The sequence below is a fragment of the Hemiscyllium ocellatum genome, chromosome 10 (assembly GCF_020745735.1).
Source record: "Hemiscyllium ocellatum isolate sHemOce1 chromosome 10, sHemOce1.pat.X.cur, whole genome shotgun sequence".
NCBI lineage: Eukaryota > Metazoa > Chordata > Chondrichthyes > Orectolobiformes > Hemiscylliidae > Hemiscyllium > Hemiscyllium ocellatum.
The window spans coordinates 7,957,479-7,978,247 of NC_083410.1; the positions used below are offsets into that span (position 1 = coordinate 7,957,479).

The 20,769-nt window shown below is 49.2% G+C and overlaps 1 protein-coding gene and 4 non-coding genes across 5 annotated transcripts in view; 4 read left to right on the plus strand and 1 right to left on the minus strand.

Annotated features, from left to right (window-relative positions):
• The window catches only part of cd109 (CD109 molecule), a 166,157-nt gene that overhangs the window by 93,617 nt on the left and 51,771 nt on the right, over nt 1–20,769 (minus strand). The window lies entirely within an intron of this gene.
• Nucleotides 3,554–3,646, plus strand: trnai-uau (transfer RNA isoleucine (anticodon UAU)). The gene is given in 2 exon segments: nt 3,554–3,591; nt 3,611–3,646. It is a non-coding gene; the product is annotated as a tRNA-Ile (tRNA).
• On the plus strand, nt 6,328–6,420 carry trnai-uau (transfer RNA isoleucine (anticodon UAU)). The gene is given in 2 exon segments: nt 6,328–6,365; nt 6,385–6,420. It is a non-coding gene; the product is annotated as a tRNA-Ile (tRNA).
• On the plus strand, nt 14,011–14,103 carry trnai-uau (transfer RNA isoleucine (anticodon UAU)). The gene is given in 2 exon segments: nt 14,011–14,048; nt 14,068–14,103. It is a non-coding gene; the product is annotated as a tRNA-Ile (tRNA).
• Nucleotides 16,831–16,923, plus strand: trnai-uau (transfer RNA isoleucine (anticodon UAU)). Its single transcript is given in 2 exon segments — nt 16,831–16,868; nt 16,888–16,923. It is a non-coding gene; the product is annotated as a tRNA-Ile (tRNA).

Sequence of the window (20,769 nt, forward strand, 5' to 3'; positions counted from 1 at the left end):
GACCTCTCCGCCCCCCACCCCACTCCGGCCTATCACCCTCACCTTGACCTCCTTCCACCTATCACATCTCCATCGCCCCTCCCCCAAGTCCCTCCTCCCTACCTTTTATCTTAGCCTGCTGGACACACTTTCCTCATTCCTGATGAAGAGCTTATGCCCGAAATGTTGAATTTCCTGTTCCTTGAATGCTGTCTGACCTGCTGTGCTTTAACCAGCAACACATTTTCAGCTCGAATCTACTTTCGTTGCAGGCAAAGCATTCCATACCCTTACTACTCTCTGAGTAAAGAAACTACCTCTGACATCTGCCCTATACCTATCACCCCTCAATTTAAAGCTATGCCCCATCATGCTCACCATCACCATTCTTGGAAAAAGGCTCTCCCTGTCCACCCTATCTAACCCTCTGATTATCTTGCATGTCTCTATTAAGTCACCTCTCAACCTTCTTCTCTCTAACAAAAACAGCCTCATGTCCCTCAGCCTTTCCTCGTAAGACCTTCCCTCCATACCAGGCAACATCCTAGTAAATCTCCTCTGCACCCTTTCCAAAGCTTCCACATCCTTCTTATAATGCGGTGACCAGAACTGTACACAATACTCCAAGTGCGGCCGCACCAGAGTTTTGTACAGCTGCAGCATAACCTCGTGGTTCCGGAACTCGATCCCTCTATTAATAAAAGCTAAAACACTGTCCGCCTTCTTAACAACCCTGTCAACCTGGGTGGCAACTTTCAAAGATCTGTGTACATGGACACCGAGATCTCTGCTTATCTGCACTACCAAGAATCTTACCATTAGCCCAGTACTTTGCATTCTGGTTACTCCAACCAAAGTGAATCACCTCACACTTGTCCGCATTAAACTCCATTTGCCACCCTCAGCCCAGCTCTGCAGTTTATCTATGTCTCTCTGTAACCTACAACATCCTTCATCACTATCCACAATTCCACCGACCTTAGTGTCGACTGCAAATTTACTAACCCACCCTTCTACGCCCTCATCCAGGTCGTTTATAAAAATGACGAACAGCAGTGGACCCATCACTGACCCTTGCGTTACATCACTGGTAACTGGACTCCAGGATGAACGTTTCCCATCAACCACCACTCTCTGTCTTCTTTCAGCAAGCCAACTACTGATCCAAACTGCTATATCTCCCACAATCCCATTCCTCCGCATTTTGTACAATAGCCTACTGTAGGGAGCCTTATCGAACACCTTGCTGAAATCCATATATACCACATCAACTGGTTTACTCTCATCTACCTGTTTGATTACCTTCTCAAAGAACTCAATAAGGTTTGAGGCACAACCTACCCTTCACAAAACCGTACTGACTATCCCTAATCAAATTATTCTTTTCTAGATGATTATAAATCCTCTTTTATAACCTTTTCCAACACTTTACACATCTAACATGGGGGAGAAGCACAGGTTAATTAGAGTCATAGAGTCATTGAGATGTACAGCACAGAAACAGACCCTTTGGTCCAACTCATCCATGCCAACCAGATATCCTAAATGAATCTCATCCCATTTGTCAGTATTCATCCCAAATCCCTCTAAACCCTTCCTATTCATATTCCCATCCAGATGCCTTTTAAATATTGCACTTGTACCCGCCTTTACCACTTCCTCTGGCAGGTCATTTCATACACACACCACCTTCTGTGTGAAAAAGTTGTCCCTTTGGTCCCTTTTATATACTTTTCCCCTCTCACCTTAAACCAATGGCATCTAGTTCTAGACTCCCCCACTGTGGGAAAAACTCTTGTCTATTTGTCCCATCCATGCCCGTCATGATTTTATTAACCTCTATAAGGTCACCCCTCAGCCTCCGATGCCCCAGGGAAAACAGCCCTAGCCTATTCAACCTCTCCCTATAGCACAAACCCTTCAATCCTGGCAACATCCTTGCGAATCTTTTCTGAACCCTTTCAAGTTTCATAGTGTCTTTCCTGTCACAGGGAGACCACACCTTGTGCACCTTCGGGCTCAGCATTATAAATAGCAATCGCTCAACTATAATTCCATCAATTTAAGACTCATAACTGATTGGCAGTACACAATTTAAACATTGTTAAAGAGAGACATGCAACTGAAATCTTCCATTTGGCACTGATCACAACTGACCCGCACCCATAAATGATTTAGAATTCAGCACTAAACTGACCATTACTCTAATAAATAAAACTGTAGATACTGCAAACCTGGAGTGTAAACAGACCTTGCTGGAGAAACTCAGTAGGTCTAGAATCATGCATAGAGAGATGACTTTTCAATCTCAGTGACCCTTCTTCAGACCCATCACTGCTGGCTTCCAGCATTACAGTCTGCAGGGTGAGGGACGCGGTGCATTGTTTCTGGGACTCACACAAGGAGGGCATTTTAGCTTCAGAATTCCACAGTTCAGAGTGTGTGGAGCCAAGAAAGGAGTAGTGGATGCTAATTGTAAGGGCGAGGGCATAGTACAAGAACAAGTTGTCATGTGGCCTCGAAGGGAAAAGACATCTGTACATACATAGGCTCCAGAGTCTGTTACAGAGACCCTGGATCCTGTTACAAAGACCCCAGAATCTGTTACAGAGATCCCAGAGCCTGTTACAGAGACCCTGGAACCTGTTACAGTGACCTCAGAGCCTGTTAGGGAGACCCTAGTACCTGTTACAGAGACCCCGGAGCCTGTTACAGAGACCCTGGAACCTGTTACAGAGACTCAGAGGCTGCTTCAGAGACCCTGGAACATGTTACAGAGACCCTGGGGCCTGTTACAGAGATCCCAGAGCCTGTTACAGAGACCACGGGGCCTGTTACAGAGACCCTAGGCCCAGTTTTAGAAACCCCGGAGCCTGTTACAGAGACCATGGAGCCTGTTACAAAGACTCCAGAGCCTGTTACAGAGACCCCAGAGCCTGTTACAGGTTCCCCAGAGCCTGTTACAGAGACCCCAGAGCCTGTTACAGAGACCCCAGAGCCTGTTACAGAGACCCTTGAACCTGTTAGAGACCCAGGAGTCTGTTGCAGAGATGCAGGAGCCTGTTACAGCTACCCTGGAAATGTAACAGTGACCCTGGGGCCTGTTACAGAGACCCCGGAAATGTAACAGTGACCCTAGGCCCTGTTACAGAGACCCCACAACCCGTTACAGAGACTTCAGAGCCTGTAACAGAGACCCTGTAGACCCTGACAGAGACCCCGGGATCTGTCATAGAGACCCCAGAGCCTCTTACAGAGACCCCAGAGCCCATTACAGAGACCCCAGAGCCCGTTACAGAGACCCTGGAGACAGTAACAGAGACCTGGAGCCCATTATTGCTATGACTGACACTTGGTTAAGGGAAGAGCAAGATTGAGGGAGGGATGTAAAAGGGGTGGAGGAGTTGCATTACTGGTCAGAGAGATATCACAGCTGTGCTGAAGGAGGGCACTACAGAGGACTCGAGCAGGGATGCATTGTGGGCAGAACTCAGAAATAGGAAGGGTGCCGTAACAATGTTGTGGCTGTAGTACAGGCCTCCCAACAGCAAGTGTGAGACAAAGGGAGCCCAGAGCTCCAGTGGCGCAATTGGTTAGCGCGTGGTACTTATATGACAGTACAGAGTGAGCCATGCTGAGGTTGTGAGTTCGAGCCTCACCTGGAGCACGTGTTTTATAGGCAACCCGAAAAGGCAATTTAAAAAAATCACCACATCCTTCCCTCCAACTCCAAATTAACTACTAACTCAAATTAAAACCCGCTGTTTTGTGTCCGGCACTGCTACCTCATAGCGCTAAAGACCCAGGTACAATTCCCGACTCGGGTGACTGACTGCGTGGAGTTTGCACGTTCTCCCCGTGTCTGTGTGGGTTTCCTCCGGGTGCTCCAGTTTCCTCCCACAGTCCAAAGATGTGCCGGTAAGGTGAGTTGGCCAAGCTAAATTGCCCGTTGTGTTGGACAAATGTAGGGGAATGGGTGGCTTGCGGGTCAGTGTGGACTTGTTGGGCCAAAGGGCCTGTTTCCACACTGTAAGTAATCTAATGTAATCAGATCATGGAAAGATGTAGAAGCAACAGGGTGGTGGGAGATTAAACTTATCCCAACATTGACTGGGATTCATTTTGTGTTATTGATCTAGACAGAGCAGAATTTGTAAGGACCCTCCAGGAAGGTTTTCTAGAACAGTATGTAAATAGTCCAAATCGGGAAGGGGCCACACTGGACCTGGTGTTAGGGAATGAGCCCGGCCAAGTGGTTGAAATTTCAGTAGGGGCTTACTTTGGGAATAGTGATTACAATTTAGAATACTCGTTGTTACAGAGACCTCGGAGCCTTTTACAGAGACCCTGGAACCTGTTATAGAAATCCCAGAGTCTGTTACAGAGACCACAGGGACTGTTACAGAGATCCCAGAGCCTGTTACAGAGACCCTTGAATCTGTTACAGACCCAGGAACATGTTATAGAGAGCATGGAACCTGTTACAGAGACCCCAGAGCCTGTTACAGAGATCCCAGAGCCTGTTACAGAGACCCCAGAATCCATTAGAAAGACCCCGGAACCCATTACAGAGACCCAGAGCCCATTACAGAGACATAAGAGTTTGTTACAGAGACCCCAAAGCCTGTTACAGACACCGGAGTCTGTTACAGAAACCCTAGGCCCTGTTACATAGACCCCAGAGTCTGTTCCAGAGACCACAGAAATGTAACAGTGACCCTGGAGTCTGTTACAGAGACCCCGGAGTCTGTTACAGAGACTCTAGGCCCTGTTACAGATACCCCAGAACCCATTACAGAGACATCAGAGCCTGTAACAGAGACCCTGTAGACTCTGACAGAGACCCCGGGATCTGTAATAGAGACCCCAGAGCCTCTTACAGAGACCCGAGAGCCCATTGCAGAGACCACAAAGCCCGTTACAGAGACCCTGGAGACAGTTACAGAGACCCCAGAGCCTGTTACAGACACCCTGGAGTCTGTTACAGAGACCCCAGAGCCTGTTACAGAGACCCCGGGTCTGATACAGAGACTCTAGGCTCTGTTACAGAGACCCCGGAGCCCGTTACAGAGACCCCAGAATCCGTTAGAAAGACCCCGGAACCCATTACAGAGACCCAGAAGCCCATTACAGAGACACCAGAGTCTGTTACACAGACCCCAAAGCCTGTTACAGAGACCCCAGAGCCTGTTACAGACACCCCAGAAATGTAACAGTGACCCTGGGGCCTGTTACAGAGACCCCAGAGCCTGTTACAGAGACCCCGGGTCTGTTACAGAGACCCCGGAGCCCGTTACAGAGACCCCAGAATCCGTTAGAAAGACCCCGGAACCCATTACAGAGACCCAGAAGCCCATTACAGAGACACCAGAGTCTGTTACACAGACCCCAAAGCCTGTTACAGAGACCCCAGAGCCTGTTACAGACACCCCAGAAATGTAACAGTGACCCTGGGGCCTGTTACAGAGACCCCAGAGTCTGTTACAGAGACCCCAGAGTCTGTTACAGAGACCCTGGAGTCTGTTACAGAGACCCCAGAGCCTGTTACAGAGACCCCGGGTCTGATACAGAGACTCTAGGCTCTGTTACAGAGACCCCGGAGCCCGTTACAGAGATCCCAGAATCCGTTAGAAAGACCCCGGAACCCATTACAGAGACCCAGAAGCCCATTACAGAGACACCAGAGTCTGTTACACAGACCCCAAAGCCTACTACAGAGACCCCAGAGCCTGTTACAGACACCCCAGAAATGTAACAGTGACCCTGGGGCCTGTTACAGAGACCCCAGAGTCTGTTACAGAGCCCCTGGAGTCTGTTACAGAGACCCTAGGCCCTGTTACAGATACCCCAGAACCCATTACAGAGACTTCCAAGCAAGTCGCAGAGACCCTGTAGACCCTGACAGAGACCCCGGGATCTGTAATAGAGACCCCAGAGCCTCTTACAGAGACCCCAGAGCCCATTGCAGTGACCCCAGAGCCCGTTACAGAGACCCCAGAGCCCATTGCAGTGACCCCAGAGCCCGTTACAGAGACCCTGGTGACAGCTACAGAGACACTGGAGCCTGTTATTGCTATGACGGTCACATGGTTGAGGGAAGAGCAAGACTGACAACTAAACATCCCAGGATATAGATGCTTCAGGCGGGATAGGGAGGGACGTAAAAGGGGTAGAGGAGTTGTATTACTGGTCAGAGAGATATCACAGCTGTGCTGAAGGAGTGCACTACAGAGGACTCAAGCAGGGATGCATTCTGAACAGAACTCAGAAATAGGAAGGGTGCCGTAACAATGTTGTGGCTGTAGTACAGGCCTCCCAACAGCAAGTGTGAGACGAAGGGACTGCAGAGCTCCAGTGGTGCAATTGGTTAGCACGTGGTACTTATATGACAGTACAGAGTGAGCCATGCCTTGGTTGTGAGTTCGAGCCTCACCTAGAGCATGTGTTTTATAGGCAACACGAAAAGGCAATTTAAAAAAAATCCGCTTCCACCTCTTCCTTCCCTCCAACTCCAAATTAACTACTAACTCAAATTAAAACCTGCTGTTTTGTGAGTGGCACAGTGGTTTGCCCTGCTACCTCACAGCGCTAAAGACCTGGGTTCAATTCCCGCCTCAGGCAACTGACTGCATGGAGTTTGCACATTCTCCTTATGTCTGTGTGGGTTTCCTCCGGGTGCTCCAGTTTCCTCCCACAGTCCAAAGATGTGCCGGTTAGGTGAGTTGGCCAAGCTAAATTGCCCGTTGTGTTGGACAAATGTAGGGGAATGGGTGGCTTGCGGGTCAGTGTGGACTTGTTGGGCCAAAGGGCCTGTTTCCACACTGTAAGTAATCTAATGTAATCAGATCATGGAAAGATGTAGAAGCAACAGGGTGGTGGGAGATTAAACTTATCCCAACATTGACCGGGATTCATTTTGTGTTATTGATCTAGACAGAGCAGAATTTGTAAGGACCCTCCAGGAAGGTTTTCTAGAGCAGTATGTAAATAGTCCAAATCGGGAAGGGGCCACACTGGACCTGGTGTTAGGGAATGAGCCCGGCCAGGTGGTTGAAATTTCAGTAGGGGCTTACTTTGGGAATAGTGATTACAATTTAGAATACTCGTTGTTACAGAGACCTCGGAGCCTGTTACAGAGACCCTGTAACCTGTTATAGAAATCCTTGAACCTGTTATAGAGACCCCAGAGCCTCTTAAAAAGTCTCCAGAGCCTGTTACAGAGACCCCAGAGCCCGTTTCAAAGATCCCGGAGTCTGTTACAGAGAGCCTTGAACCTGTTAGAGGCCCAGGTGTCTGGTACAGAGATGACAGAGCCTGTTACAGCTATCCCGGAAATGTAACATTGACCCTGGGGCCTGTCACAGAGACCCCAGAGTCTGTTACAGAGACTGCTGGAGTCTGTTACAGAGACCCTAGGCCCTGTTACAGAGACTTCAGAGCGTGTAACAGAGACCCTGTAGACCCTTACAGAGACCCCGGGATCTGTAATAGAGACCCCAGAGCCTCTTACAGAGACCCCAGAGCCCACTGTAGAGAGCCCAGTGCCGGTTACAGAGACCCTGAAGACAGTTACAGAGACCCTGGAGACAGTTACAGAGACCCTGGAGCCTGTTATTGCTGTGACTGACACTTATTTGAGGGAAGACCAAGACTGACAACTAAATATCCCAGGATCTAGATGCTTCAGGCGGGTTAGGGAGGGATGTAAAAGGGGTGGAGGAGTTGCATTACTGGTCAGAGAGATATCACAGCTGTGCTGAAGGAGGACACTACAGAGGACACTACAGAGGACACAAGCAGGGATGCATTGTGGGCAGAACTCAGAAATAGGAAGGGTGCGAAAACAATGTTGTGGCTGTAGTACAGACCTCCCAACAGTAAGTATGAGCGAGCGGGATCTAAGTGCTCCAGTGGTGCAATAGGTTAGCGTGTGGTACTTATATGACAGTGCAGAGTGAGCTATGCAATGGTTGTGAGTTCAAGCCTCACCTAGAGCGCACGCTTTATAGGCAACCCGAAGAAGTCATTAAAGAAAACATCACTCCCTCCCTCCAACTCCAAATTAACTACTAACTCAAACTAAAAACCTGTGTTTTGTGAGCGGCACAGTGGTTACCTCTGCTGCCTCCCAGCGCCAGAGACCCACATTCAATTCCAACTCAGGCAACTATCTGTGTGGCGATTGTACATTCTCCCTGTGTCTGTGTGGGTTTCCTCCCACAGTCCAAAGACGTGCAAGTTAGGTGAATTGGCCAAGCTAAATTGCCCGTGGTGTTAGGTGTAAGGGAATGAGTGGATTGTGGGTCGGTGTGGACTTGTTGGGCCAAAGGGCCTGTTTCCACACTGTAAGTAATCTCATATAATCAGATCATGGAAAGATGTAGAAGCAACAGGGTGGTGGTGGTGGTGGTGGTGGTGATGGGCAATTATAATTTTCCCAACATTGACTGGGATTCACTTAGTGTGATAGATCTAGACGGAGCAGAATTTGTAAGGACCCTCCAGGAAGGTTTTCTAGAGCAGTATGTAAATAGTCCAAATCGGGAAGGGGCCACACTGGACCTGGTGTTAGGGAATGAGCCCGGCCAGGTGGTTGAAAGTTCAGTAGGGGCTTACTTTGGGAATAGTGATTACAATTTAAGTTGTAAGTTCCAGTACTTAACTTTTTTTTTAACTTTTTTAACTAAAATTTAAGAAGTTTTTTTTTAAAAAACGCCGGGTAGACCCAGAGGCTTGTGTTGCTAGGTTACCTGGGTAGGGTTTTTTCTCTATTTAAACGCGCAGGCGAGTAACCCGAGGCACTTCGGCAGAAGAGCCTCCCACCCGCCCTCCTCCTCTAACCTAAAAAATAAGACCCGTTGCGGCAAGCAGGTAAGTGCTGCGTTTTGCTTGTTTGGTTTCTTTACATTTAGTTTTTTTTTAAAGAAAGCTAGCTTTTTAGAGGGATGGCAGTGCAGGCAGTGCAATGTTCCTCTTGCAACATGTATGAGGTGAGGGAAGCCATTAGCGTCCCTGCTGAGTACACTTGCAAGAAGTGCACCCATCTCCAGCTCCTCCAAGCCCGTGTTAGGGAACTGGAGCAGGATTTGGATGAACTGCGGATCATTCGGGAGGCAGAGAGGGTCATAGATCAGAGCTTTAGGGAAGTAGTTACTCTGAAAGTTCAAGATAGATGGGTGACAGTGAGGGGGAGTGGGAGGAGGAAGCCAGTGCAGGGACCCCCTGCGGTCATTCCCCTCAAGAACAAGTATACTGTTTTGGATACTTGTGGGGGGGATGACTTACCAGGGGCAAGCAACGAGGTTCAGGCCTCTGGCACGGAGCCTGGCCCCGTTACTCAGAAGGGAAGGGTGGAGAAAGGTAGAGCGATAGTTCTTGGGGACTCGATAGTGAGGGGTACAGACAGACGGTTTTGTGGGGGCGACAGTGACTCACGTTTGGTATGTTGCCTCCCAGGTGCAAGGGTACGTGATGTCGCTGATCGTGGTTTCCGGGTCCTTAAGGGGGAGGGGGAGCAGCCCCAGATCGTGGTCCACGTTGGCACCAACGATATAGGTAGGAAGAGGGGTGAGGATGTCAGACAGGCTTTCAGGGAGCTAGGTTGGAAGCTCAGAGTTAGAACAAACAGAGTTGTAGTCTCTGGTTTGTTACCCGTGCCACGTGATAGAGAGTCGAGGAATAGGGAGAGAGAGCAGTTAAATGCGTGGCTACAGGGATGGTGCAGGAGGGAGGGATTCCGGTTTCTGGACAACTGGGGTTCTTTCTGGGGAAGGTGGGACCTCTACAAAAAGGATGGTCTACACCTGAACCTGAGGGGCACCAGTATCCTTGGGGGGAGGTTTGCTAGTGCTCTTTGGGAGGGTTTAAACTAACTCCGCCGGGGCATGGGAACCTGGACTGTAGCTTTAGGGTACAGGACCTTGAGTGTAGGGAGGTTATGAATAATGCAGCGATCTCGAAGGAGGGTGCCTGTAAACAGAAGGGTGGATTGAAGTGTGTATACTTCAATGCCAGAAGTATAAGAAATAAGGTAGGTGAACTTGCAGCGTGGGTTGGTACCTGGGACTTCGATGTTGTGGCCATTACAGAGACGTGGGTAGAACAGGGACAAGAATGGCTGTTGCAGGTTCCAGGGTTTAAATGTTTTAGTAGGATCAGACATGGGGGTAAAAAAGGGGGAGGTGTGGCATTACTTGTCAAAGATAGTATTACAGCAGTGGAATGGACGATGGAAGAGGACTTGCCATCTGAGGTAGTTTGGGCTGAGGTTAGAAATAGGAAAGGTGAGGTCACCCTGTTAGGTGTTTTCTACAGGCCTCCAAATAGTCCTAGAGAAGTAGAGGATAATATTGCGAGGATGATTCAGGAAAAGAGTGAAGGTAGCAGGGTGGTTGTTATGGGGGACTTTAACTTCCCAGATATTGACTGGGAGAGCTATAGCTCGAGTTCATTAGATGGGTCGGTGTTTATCCAATGTGTGCAGGAGGGTTTCCTGACACAATATGTAGACAGGCCAACAAGAGGTGAGGCTATACTGGATTTGGTTCTAGGTAATAAACCAGGCCAGGTGTTAGACTTGGAGGTAGGTGAGCACTTCGGGGACAGTGACCACAACTCGGTGACTTTTACTTTAGTGATGGAGAGGGATAAGTGTGCGCCGCAGGGCAAGAGTTATAGCTGGGGGCAGGGAAATTATGATGTGGTGAGGCATGACTTAGGATGTGTGGATTGGAAAAACAGGCTTCAAGAGAAGAACACTAATGAGATGTGGGGATTGTTCAAGGAGCAGCTACTACGTGTCCTCGATAAGTATGTACCAGTCAGGCATGGTGTAAAGGGCCTTGTGAGGCAGCCGTGGTTTAGTAAGGAATTGGAATCCCTTGTGAAAGGGAAGAAGGCGGCATATGTAAAGATGAGGCGTGAAGGTTCAGTTGGGGCGATAGAGAGTTATAAGGTAGCCAGGAAGGATCTAAAGAGAGAGCTAAGAGAAGCGAGAAGGGGACATGAAAAGTCTTTAGCTGGTAGGATTAGGGAAAACCCAAAGACTTTCTATAGGTATGTCAGGAATAAAAGGATGACTAGGGTAGGTATCGGTCCAGTCAAGGATAGTAGTGGGAAGTTGTGTGTGGAGGCGAAGGAGATTGGAGAGATACTAAATCAATACTTTTCATCAGTATTCACTCAGGAACAGGACACTGTTGCTGATGTGAATATGGAGTCACAAATGATTAGAATGGATGGCCTGGAAATATGCAGGGAAGAGGTTCTGGGAATATTGGAAAGGATGAAAATAGATAAGTCTCCTGGGCCTCATGGCATTTACCCTAGGATCCTATGGGAAGCTAGGGAGGAGATAGCAGAGCCATTGGCCTGGATTTTTATGTCGTCATTGTCAACGGGAATAGTACCAGAGGACTGGAGGATAGCGAATGTGGTCCCCTTGTTCAAGAAAGGGAGTAGGGATAGCCCTAGTAACTATAGGCCAGTGAGTCTGACTTCAGTGGTGGGCAAAGTCTTAGAGAGAATGGTAAGGGATAAGATTTATGAACATCTGGATAGGAATAACGTGATCAAGGATAGCCAGCATGGTTTTGTGAAGGGCAGGTCGTGCCTCACAAACCTTATTGAGTTCTTTGAGAAGGTGACTAAGGAAGTGGACGAGGGTAAAGCAGTAGATGTTGTGTATATGGATTTTAGTAAGGCGTTCGACAAGGTTCCCCATGGTAGGCTAATGCTAAAACTACGGAGGTGTGGCATTGAGGATACATTAGAGGTTTGGATTAGGAATTGGCTGGCTGGAAGGAGACAGAGGGTAGTAGTTGATGGACTATGTTCATCTTGGAGTGCAGTTACTAGCGGTGTACCACAAGGATCTGTTTTGGGACCATTGCTTTTTGTTATCTTTATAAATGATCTAGAGGAAGGGCTTGAAAGCTGGGTAAGCAAGTTTGCGGATGACACAAAAGTCGGTGGAGTTGTGGATAGTGAGGAAGGAAGTGGTAGGTTACAGCGGGATATAGATAAGTTGCAGAGCTGGGCAGAAATGTGGCAAATGGAATTCAATGTAGCTAAGTGTGAAGTCATTCACTTTGGTAGGAGTAACAAGAAGATGGATTACTGGGCTAATGGTAGGCTACTTGGTAGTGTGGATGAGCAGAGGGATCTTGGTGTCCATGTACACAGATCTCTGAAAGTTGCCACCCAGGTAAATAGTGCTGTGAGGAAGGCATATGGTGTACTGGGCTTTATTGGTAGAGGAATTGAGTTCCGGAGTCCTGAGGTCATGTTGCAACTGTATAAGACTCTGGTGCGGCCTCATCTGGAGTATTGTGTGCAGTTTTGGTCGCCATACTATAGGAAGGATGTGGAGGCATTGGAACGAGTGCAGAGGAGGTTTACCAGGATGTTGCCTGGAATGGTAGGAAAATCTTATGAGGAAAGGCTGAGGCACTTGGGGCTGTTCTCATTGGAGAAGAGAAGGTTTAGGGGAGATTTGATAGAGGTGTATAAGATGATTAGGGGTTTAGATAGGGTTGACAGTGAGAACCTTTTACCGCTAATGGAGTCAGGTGTTACTAGGGGACACAGCTTTAAATTAAGGGGTGGTAGGTATAGGACAGATGTTAGGGGTAGATTCTTTACACAGCGGGTTGTGAGTTCATGGAATGCCCTGCCAGTAGCAGGGGTGAACTCTCCTTCTTTATGGTCATTTAAGCGGGCATTGCTTAGGCATTTGAAAGTTATTGGGCTAGTGTAGGTTAGGTAGGATTCGGTCGGCGCAACATCGAGGGCCGAAGGGCCTGTACTGCGTTGTATCTTTCTATGTTCTATGTTCTATGTTCTATGTAATTCCGTAAATTTTAGAATACGCACGGACAAAGACAAGAGTAGTCTTTGTTACCCCAGACCCTGTTACAGAGACCCTGGAGTCTGTTACAGAGATCCCAGAACCCGTTACAAATACCCGGAACCCATTACAGAGACCCGGGAGCCCATTACAGAGACCTCAGAGCCTGTTACAGAGACCTCAGAGCCTGTTACAGAGACCCCGGAGTCTGTTACAGAGACCCCAGAGCCTGTTACAGAGACCCCGGAGCCTGTTACAGAGACCCCAGAGCCTGTTACAGAGACCCCGGAAATGTAACAGTGATCCTGAGGCCTGTTACAGAGACCCCAGAGTCTGTAACAAAGACCCCGGGTCTGAAACAGAGACTCTAGGCCCTGTTACAGATACCCCAGAACCCATTACAGAGACTTCAGAGCCTGTAACAGAGACACTGTAGACCCTGACAGAGACCCCGGGATCTGTAATAGAGACACCCGAGCCTCTTAGAGAGACCCTGGAGCCTGTTACAGAGACCACAGCGCCTGTTGCAGAGACCCCGGAGCCTGTTACAAAGACCCCAGAGTCTGTTACAGAGACCCCAGAACCCGTTACAAAGACCCCGGAACACATTACAGAGACCCAGAAGCCCATTACAGAGACAGCAGAATCTATTAAAGAGACCCCAAAGCCTGTTACAAAGATCCCGGAGTCTGTTACAGAGACCTCAGAGTCTGTTACAGAGACCCCGGAGTCTGCTACAGAGACCCTGGAGTCTGTTACAGAGACCCTAGGCCCTGTTACAGATACTTCCGAGCCAGTAACAGAGACCCTGTAGACCCTGACAGAGACCCCGGGATCTGTCATAGAGACCCCAGAGCCTCTTACAGAGACCCCAGAACCCATTGCAGAGACCCCAGAACCCGTTACAGAGACCCTGGAGACAGTAACAGAGACCTGGAGCCCGTTATTGCTATGACTGACACTTGGTTGAGGGAAGAGCAAGATTGAGGGAGGGATGTAAAAGGGGTGGAGGAGTTGCATTACTGGTCAGAGAGATATCACAGCTGTGCTGAAGGAGGGCACTACAGAGGACTCGAGCAGGGATGCATTGTGGGCAGAACTCAGAAATAGGAAGGGTGCCGTAACAATGTTGTGGCTGTAGTACAGGCCTCCCAACAGCGAATGTGAAACAAAGGGAGCCCAGAGCTCCAGTGGCGCAATCGGTTAGCATGTGGTACTTATATGATAGTACAGAGTGAGCCATGCCGAGGTTGTGAGTTCAAGCCTCACCTGGAGCACGTGTTTTATAGGCAACCCGAAAAGGCAATTTAAAAAAATCACTGCTCCCACCACTTCCTTCCCTCCAACTCCAAATTAACTACTAACTCAAATTAAAACCCGCTGTTTTGTGAGCGGCACAGTGGCCGGCACTGCTGCCTCACAGCGCTAAAGACCCGGGTTCAATTCCCGACTCAGGTGACTGACTGCGTGGAGTTTGCACGTTCTCCCCGTGTCTGTGTGGGTTTCCCCCAGGTCCTCCAGTTTCCTCCCACAGTCCAAAGATGTGCCGGTTAGGTGAGTTGGCCAAGCTAAATTGCCCGTTGTGTTGGACAAATGTAGGGGAATGGGTGGCTTGCGGGTCAGTGTGGATTTGTTGGGCCAAAGGGCCTGTTTCCACACTGTAAGTAATCTCATGTAATCAGATCATGGAAAGATGTAGAAGCAACAGGGTGGTGGGAGATTAAACTTATCCCAACATTGACCGGGATTCATTTTGTGTTATTGATCTAGACAGAGCAGAATTTGTAAGGACCCTCCAGGAAGGTTTTCTAGAGCAGTATGTAAATAGTCCAAATCGGGAAGGGGCCACACTGGACCTGGTGTTAGGGAATGAGCCCGGCCAGGTGGTTGAAATTTCAGTAGGGGCTTACTTTGGGAATAGTGATTACAATTTAGAATACTCGTTGTTACAGAGACGTCGGAGCCTGTTACAGACACCCTGGAACCTGTTACAGAGACCCTGGAACCTGTTATAGAAATCCCAGAGTCTGTTACAGAGACCACAGGGACTGTTACAGAGATCCCAGAGCCTGTTACAGAGACCCTTGAATCTGTTACAGAGACCCTTGAATCTGTTACAGAGACCCAGGAACATGTTATAGAGACCCTGGAACCTGTTATAGAGAGCATGGAACCTGTTATAGGACCCCAGAGCCTGTTACAGAGACCCCAGAGCCTGTTACAGAGACCCCAGAAATGTAACAGTGACCCTGGAGCCTGTTACAGAGACCCCAGAATCCGTTAGAAAGACCCCGGAACCCATTACAGAGACCCAAAGCCTGTTACAGAGACACCGGAGTCTGTTACAGAAACCCTAGGCCCTGTTACATAGACCCCAGAGTCTGTTCCAGAGACCACAGAAATGTAACAGTGACCCTGGAGTCTGTTACAGAGACCCCAGAGTCTGTTATAGAGACCCTGGAGTCTGTTACAGAGACCCCGGAGTCTGTTACAGAGACTCTAGGCCCTGTTACAGATACCCCAGAACCCATTACAGAGACGTCAGAGCCTGTAACAGAGACCCTGTAGACCCTGACAGAGACCTCGGGATCTGTAATAGAGACCCCAGAGCCTCTTACAGAGACCCCAGAGCCCATTGCAGAGAACCCAAAGCCCGTTACAGAGACCCTGGAGTCTGTTACAGAGACCCCAGAGCCTGTTACAGAGACCCCGGGTCTGTTACAGAGACCCCGGAGCCTGTTACAGAGACCCCAGAATCCGTTAGAAAGACCCCGGAACCCATTACAGAGACCCAGAAGCCCATTACAGAGACACCAGAGTCTGTTACACAGACCCCAAAGCCTGTTACAGAGACCCCAGAGCCTGTTACAGACACCCCAGAAATGTAACAGTGACCCTGGGGCCTGTTACAGAGACCCCAGAGTCTGTTACAGAGCCCCTGGAGTCTGTTACAGAGACCCTAGGCCCTGTTACAGATACCCCAGAACCCATTACAGAGACTTCCAAGCAAGTCGCAGAGACCCTGTAGACCCTGACAGAGACCCCGGGATCTGTAATAGAGACCCCAGAGCCTCTTACAGAGACCCCAGAGCCCATTGCAGAGACCCTGGAGTCTGTTACAGAGACCCCAGAGCCTGTTACAGAGACCCCGGGTCTGTTACAGAGACCCCGGAGCCTGTTACAGAGACCCCAGAATCCGTTAGAAAGACCCCGGAACCCATTACAGAGACCCAGAAGCCCATTACAGAGACACCAGAGTCTGTTACACAGACCCCAAAGCCTGTTACAGAGACCCCGGAGCCTGTTACAGAGACCCAAGAATCCGTTAGAAAGACCCCGGAACCCATTACAGAGACCCAGAAGCCCATTACAGAGACACCAGAGTCTGTTACACAGACCCCAAAGCCTGTTACAGAGACCCCAGAGCCTGTTACAGACACCCCAGAAATGTAACAGTGACCCTGGGGCCTGTTACAGAGACCCCAGAGTCTGTTACAGAGCCCCTGGAGTCTGTTACAGAGACCCTAGGCCCTGTTACAGATACCCCAGAACCCATTACAGAGACTTCCAAGCAAGTCGCAGAGACCCTGTCGACCCTGACAGAGACCCCGGGATCTGTAATAGAGACCCCAGAGCCTCTTACAGAGACCCCAGAGCCCATTGCAGTGACCCCAGAGCCCGTTACAGAGACCCTGGTGACAGCTACAGAGACACTGGAGCCTGTTATTGCTATGACGGTCACATGGTTGAGGGAAGAGCAAGACTGACAACTAAACATCCCAGGATATAGATGCTTCAGGCGGGATAGGGAGGGACGTAAAAGGGGTAGAGGAGTTGTATTACTGGTCAGAGAGATATCACAGCTGTGCTGAAGGAGTGCACTACAGAGGACTCAAGCAGGGATGCATTCTGAACAGAACTCAGAAATAGGAAGGGTGCCGTAACAATGTTGTGGCTGTAGTACAGGCCTCCCAACAGCAAGTGTGAGATGAAGGGACTGCAGAGCTCCAGTGGTGCAATCGGTTAGCACGTGGTACTTATATGACAGTACAGAGTGAGCCATGCCTTGGTTGTGAGTTCGAGCCTCACCTAGAGCATGTGTTTTATAGGCAACCCGAAAAGGCAATTTAAAAAAAATCCGCTTCCACCTCTTCCTTCCCTCCAACTCCAAATTAACTACTAACTCAAATTAAAACCCACTGTTTTGTGAGTGGCACAGTGGTTTGCCCTGCTACCTCACAACGCTAAAGACCCAGGTACAATTCCCGCCTCAGGCAACTGACTGCGTGGAGTTTGCACATTCTCCCCGTGTCTGTGTGGGTTTCCTCCGGGTGCTCCAGTTTCCTCCCACAGTCCAAAGATGTGCCGGTTAGGTGAGTTGGCCAAGCTAAATTGCCCGTTGTGTTGGACAAATGTAGGGGAATGGGTGGCTTGCGGGTCAGTGTGGACTTGTTGGGCCAAAGGGCCTGTTTCCACACTGTAAGTAATCTAATGTAATCAGATCATGGAAAGATGTAGAAGCAACAGGGTGGTGGGAGATTAAACTTATCCCAACATTGACTGGGATTCATTTTGTGTTATTGATCTAGACAGAGCAGAATTCGTAAGGACCCTCCAGGAAGGTTTTCTAGAGCAGTATGTAAATAGTCCAAATCGGGAAGGGGCCACACTGGACCTGGTGTTAGGGAATGAGCCCGGCCAGGTGGTTGAAATTTCAGTAGGGGCTTACTTTGGGAATAGTGATTACAATTTAGAATACTCGTTGTTACAGAGACCTCGGAGCCTGTTACAGAGACCCTGTAACCTGTTATAGAAATCCTTGAACCTGTTACAGAGACCCCAGAGCCTCTTAAAAAGTCTCCAGAGCCTGTTACAGAGACCCCAGAGCCCGTTTCAAAGATCCCGGAGTCTGTTACAGAGAGCCTTGAACCTGTTAGAGGCCCAGGTGTCTGGTACAGAGATGACAGAGCCTGTTACAGCTATCCCGGAAATGTAACATTGACCCTGGGGCCTGTCACAGAGACCCCAGAGTCTGTTACAGAGACTGCTGGAGTCTGTTACAGAGACCCTAGGCCCTGTTACAGAGACTTCAGAGCGTGTAACAGAGACCCTGTAGACCCTTACAGAGACCCCGGGATCTGTAATAGAGACCCCAGAGCCTCTTACAGAGACCCCAGAGCCCACTGTAGAGAGCCCAGTGCCGGTTACAGAGACCCTGAAGACAGTTACAGAGACCCTGGAGACAGTTACAGAGACCCTGGAGCCTGTTATTGCTGTGACTGACACTTATTTGAGGGAAGACCAAGACTGACAACTAAATATCCCAGGATCTAGATGCTTCAGGCGGGTTAGGGAGGGATGTAAAAGGGGTGGAGGAGTTGCATTACTGGTCAGAGAGATATCACAGCTGTGCTGAAGGAGGACACTACAGAGGACACTACAGAGGACACAAGCAGGGATGCATTGTGGGCAGAACTCAGAAATAGGAAGGGTGCGAAAACAATGTTGTGGCTGTAGTACAGACCTCCCAACAGTAAGTATGAGAGAGCGGGATCTAAGTGCTCCAGTGGTGCAATAGGTTAGCGTGTGGTACTTATATGACAGTGCAGAGTGAGCTATGCAATGGTTGTGAGTTCAAGCCTCACCTAGAGCGCACGCTTTATAGGCAACCCGAAGAAGTCATTAAAGAAAACATCACTCCCTCCCTCCAACTCCAAATTAACTACTAACTCAAACTAAAAACCTGTGTTTTGTGAGCGGCACAGTGGTTACCTCTGCTGCCTCCCAGCGCCAGAGACCCACATTCAATTCCTAACTCAGGCAACTATCTGTGTGGAGATTGTACATTCTCCCTGTGTCTGTGTGGGTTTCCTCCCACAGTCCAAAGACGTGCAAGTTCGGTGAATTGGCCAAGCTAAATTGCCCGTGGTGTTAGGTGTAAGGGAATGAGTGGATTGTGGGTCAGTGTGGACTTGTTGGGCCAAAGGGCCTGTTTCCACACTGTAAGTAATCTCATATAATCAGATCATGGAAAGATGTAGAAGCAACAGGGTGGTGGTGGTGGTGGTGATGGGCAATTATAATTTTCCCAACATTGACTGGGATTCACTTAGTGTGATAGATCTAGACGGAGCAGAATTTGTAAGGACCCTCCAGGAAGGTTTTCTAGAGCAGTATGTAAATAGTCCAAATTGGGAAGGGGCCACACTGGACCTGGTGTTAGGGAATGAGCCCGGCCAGGTGGTTGAAAGTTCAGTAGGGGCTTACTTTGGGAATAGTGATTACAATTCCGTAAATTTTAGAATACGCACGGACAAAGACAAGAGTAGTCTTTGTTACCCCAGACCCTGTTACAGAGACCCTGGAGTCTGTTACAGAGATCCCAGAACCCGTTACAAATACCCGGAACCCATTACAGAGACCCGGGAGCCCATTACAGAGACCTCAGAGCCTGTTACAGAGACCCCCGAGTCTGTTACAGAGACCCCAGAGCCTGTTACAGAGACCCCGGAAATGTAACAGTGATCCTGAGGCCTGTTACAGAGACCCCAGAGTCTGTAACAAAGACCCCGGGTCTGAAACAGAGACTCTAGGCCCTGTTACAGATACCCCAGAACCCATTACAGAGACTTCAGAGCCTGTAACAGAGACACTGTAGACCCTGACAGAGACCCCGGGATCTGTAATAGAGACACCCGAGCCTCTTAGAGAGACCCTGGAGCCTGTTACAGAGACCACAGCGCCTGTTGCAGAGACCCCGGAGCCTGTTACAAAGACCCCAGAGTCTGTTACAGAGACCCCAGAGCCTGTTACAGAGACCCCAGAGCCTGTTACAGAGACCCCAGAACCCGTTACAAAGACCCCGGAACACATTACAGAGACCCAGAAGCCCATTACAGAGACAACAGAATCTGTTAAAGAGACCCCAAAGCCTGTTACAAAGATCCCGGAGTCTGTTACAGAGACCCCAGGGCCTGTTACAGAGACCCCGGAGTCTGCTACAGAGACCCTGGAGTCTGTTACAGAGACCCTAGGCCCTGTTACAGATACTTCCGAGCCAGTAACAGAGACCCTGTAGACCCTGACAGAGACCCCGGGATCTGTCATAGAGACCCCAGAGCCTCTTACAGAGACCCCAGAACCCATTGCAGAGACCCTAGAGCCCGTTACAGAGACCCTGGAGACAGTTACAGAGACCATGGAGCTCGTTATTGCTATGACTGACGCTTATTTGAGGGAAGACCAAGACTGACAACTAAATATCCCAGGATATAGATGCTTCAGGCGGGATAGGGAGGGACGTAAAAGAGGTGGAGGATTTGCATTACTGGTCAGAGAGATATCACAGCTGTGCTGAAGGAGGGCACTACAGAGGACTCGAGCAGGGATGCATTGTGGGCAGAACTCAGAAATAGGAAGGGTGTGATAACAATGTTGTGGCTGTAGTACAGGCTTCCCAACAGCGAGTGTGAAATAGAGGGCCCTAAGAGCTCCAGTGGTGCAATTGGTTAGTGCACGGTGCTTATGTGACACCACAGAGTGAGCCATGCTGAGGTTGTGAGTTTGAGCCTCGCCTAGAGCGTGTGTTTTATAGGCAACCCGAAAAAGTAATTTAAAAAAACTACCGCTCCCACCACATCTCCCCAACCTCCCTACAACTCCAAATTAACTACTAACTCAAATTAAAACTCTCGGTTTTGTGAGCGGCACGGTGGTCAGCACTGCTGCCTTACCGTGCCAGAGACCCTGATTTAATTCCTGACTCAGGTGTTTGACTGTGTGGAGTTTGCACATTCCTGGGGAATTTAATGCACAGAGGGATCTGGGTGTTCAGATCCATACTAGTTGTCACATTACCAAAAAGATGTGAATGCTATGGAGAGGGTACAGAGGTGGTTCACCAAGATGTTGCCTGGTATGGAGGGTGCTCTCTATGAAAAGAG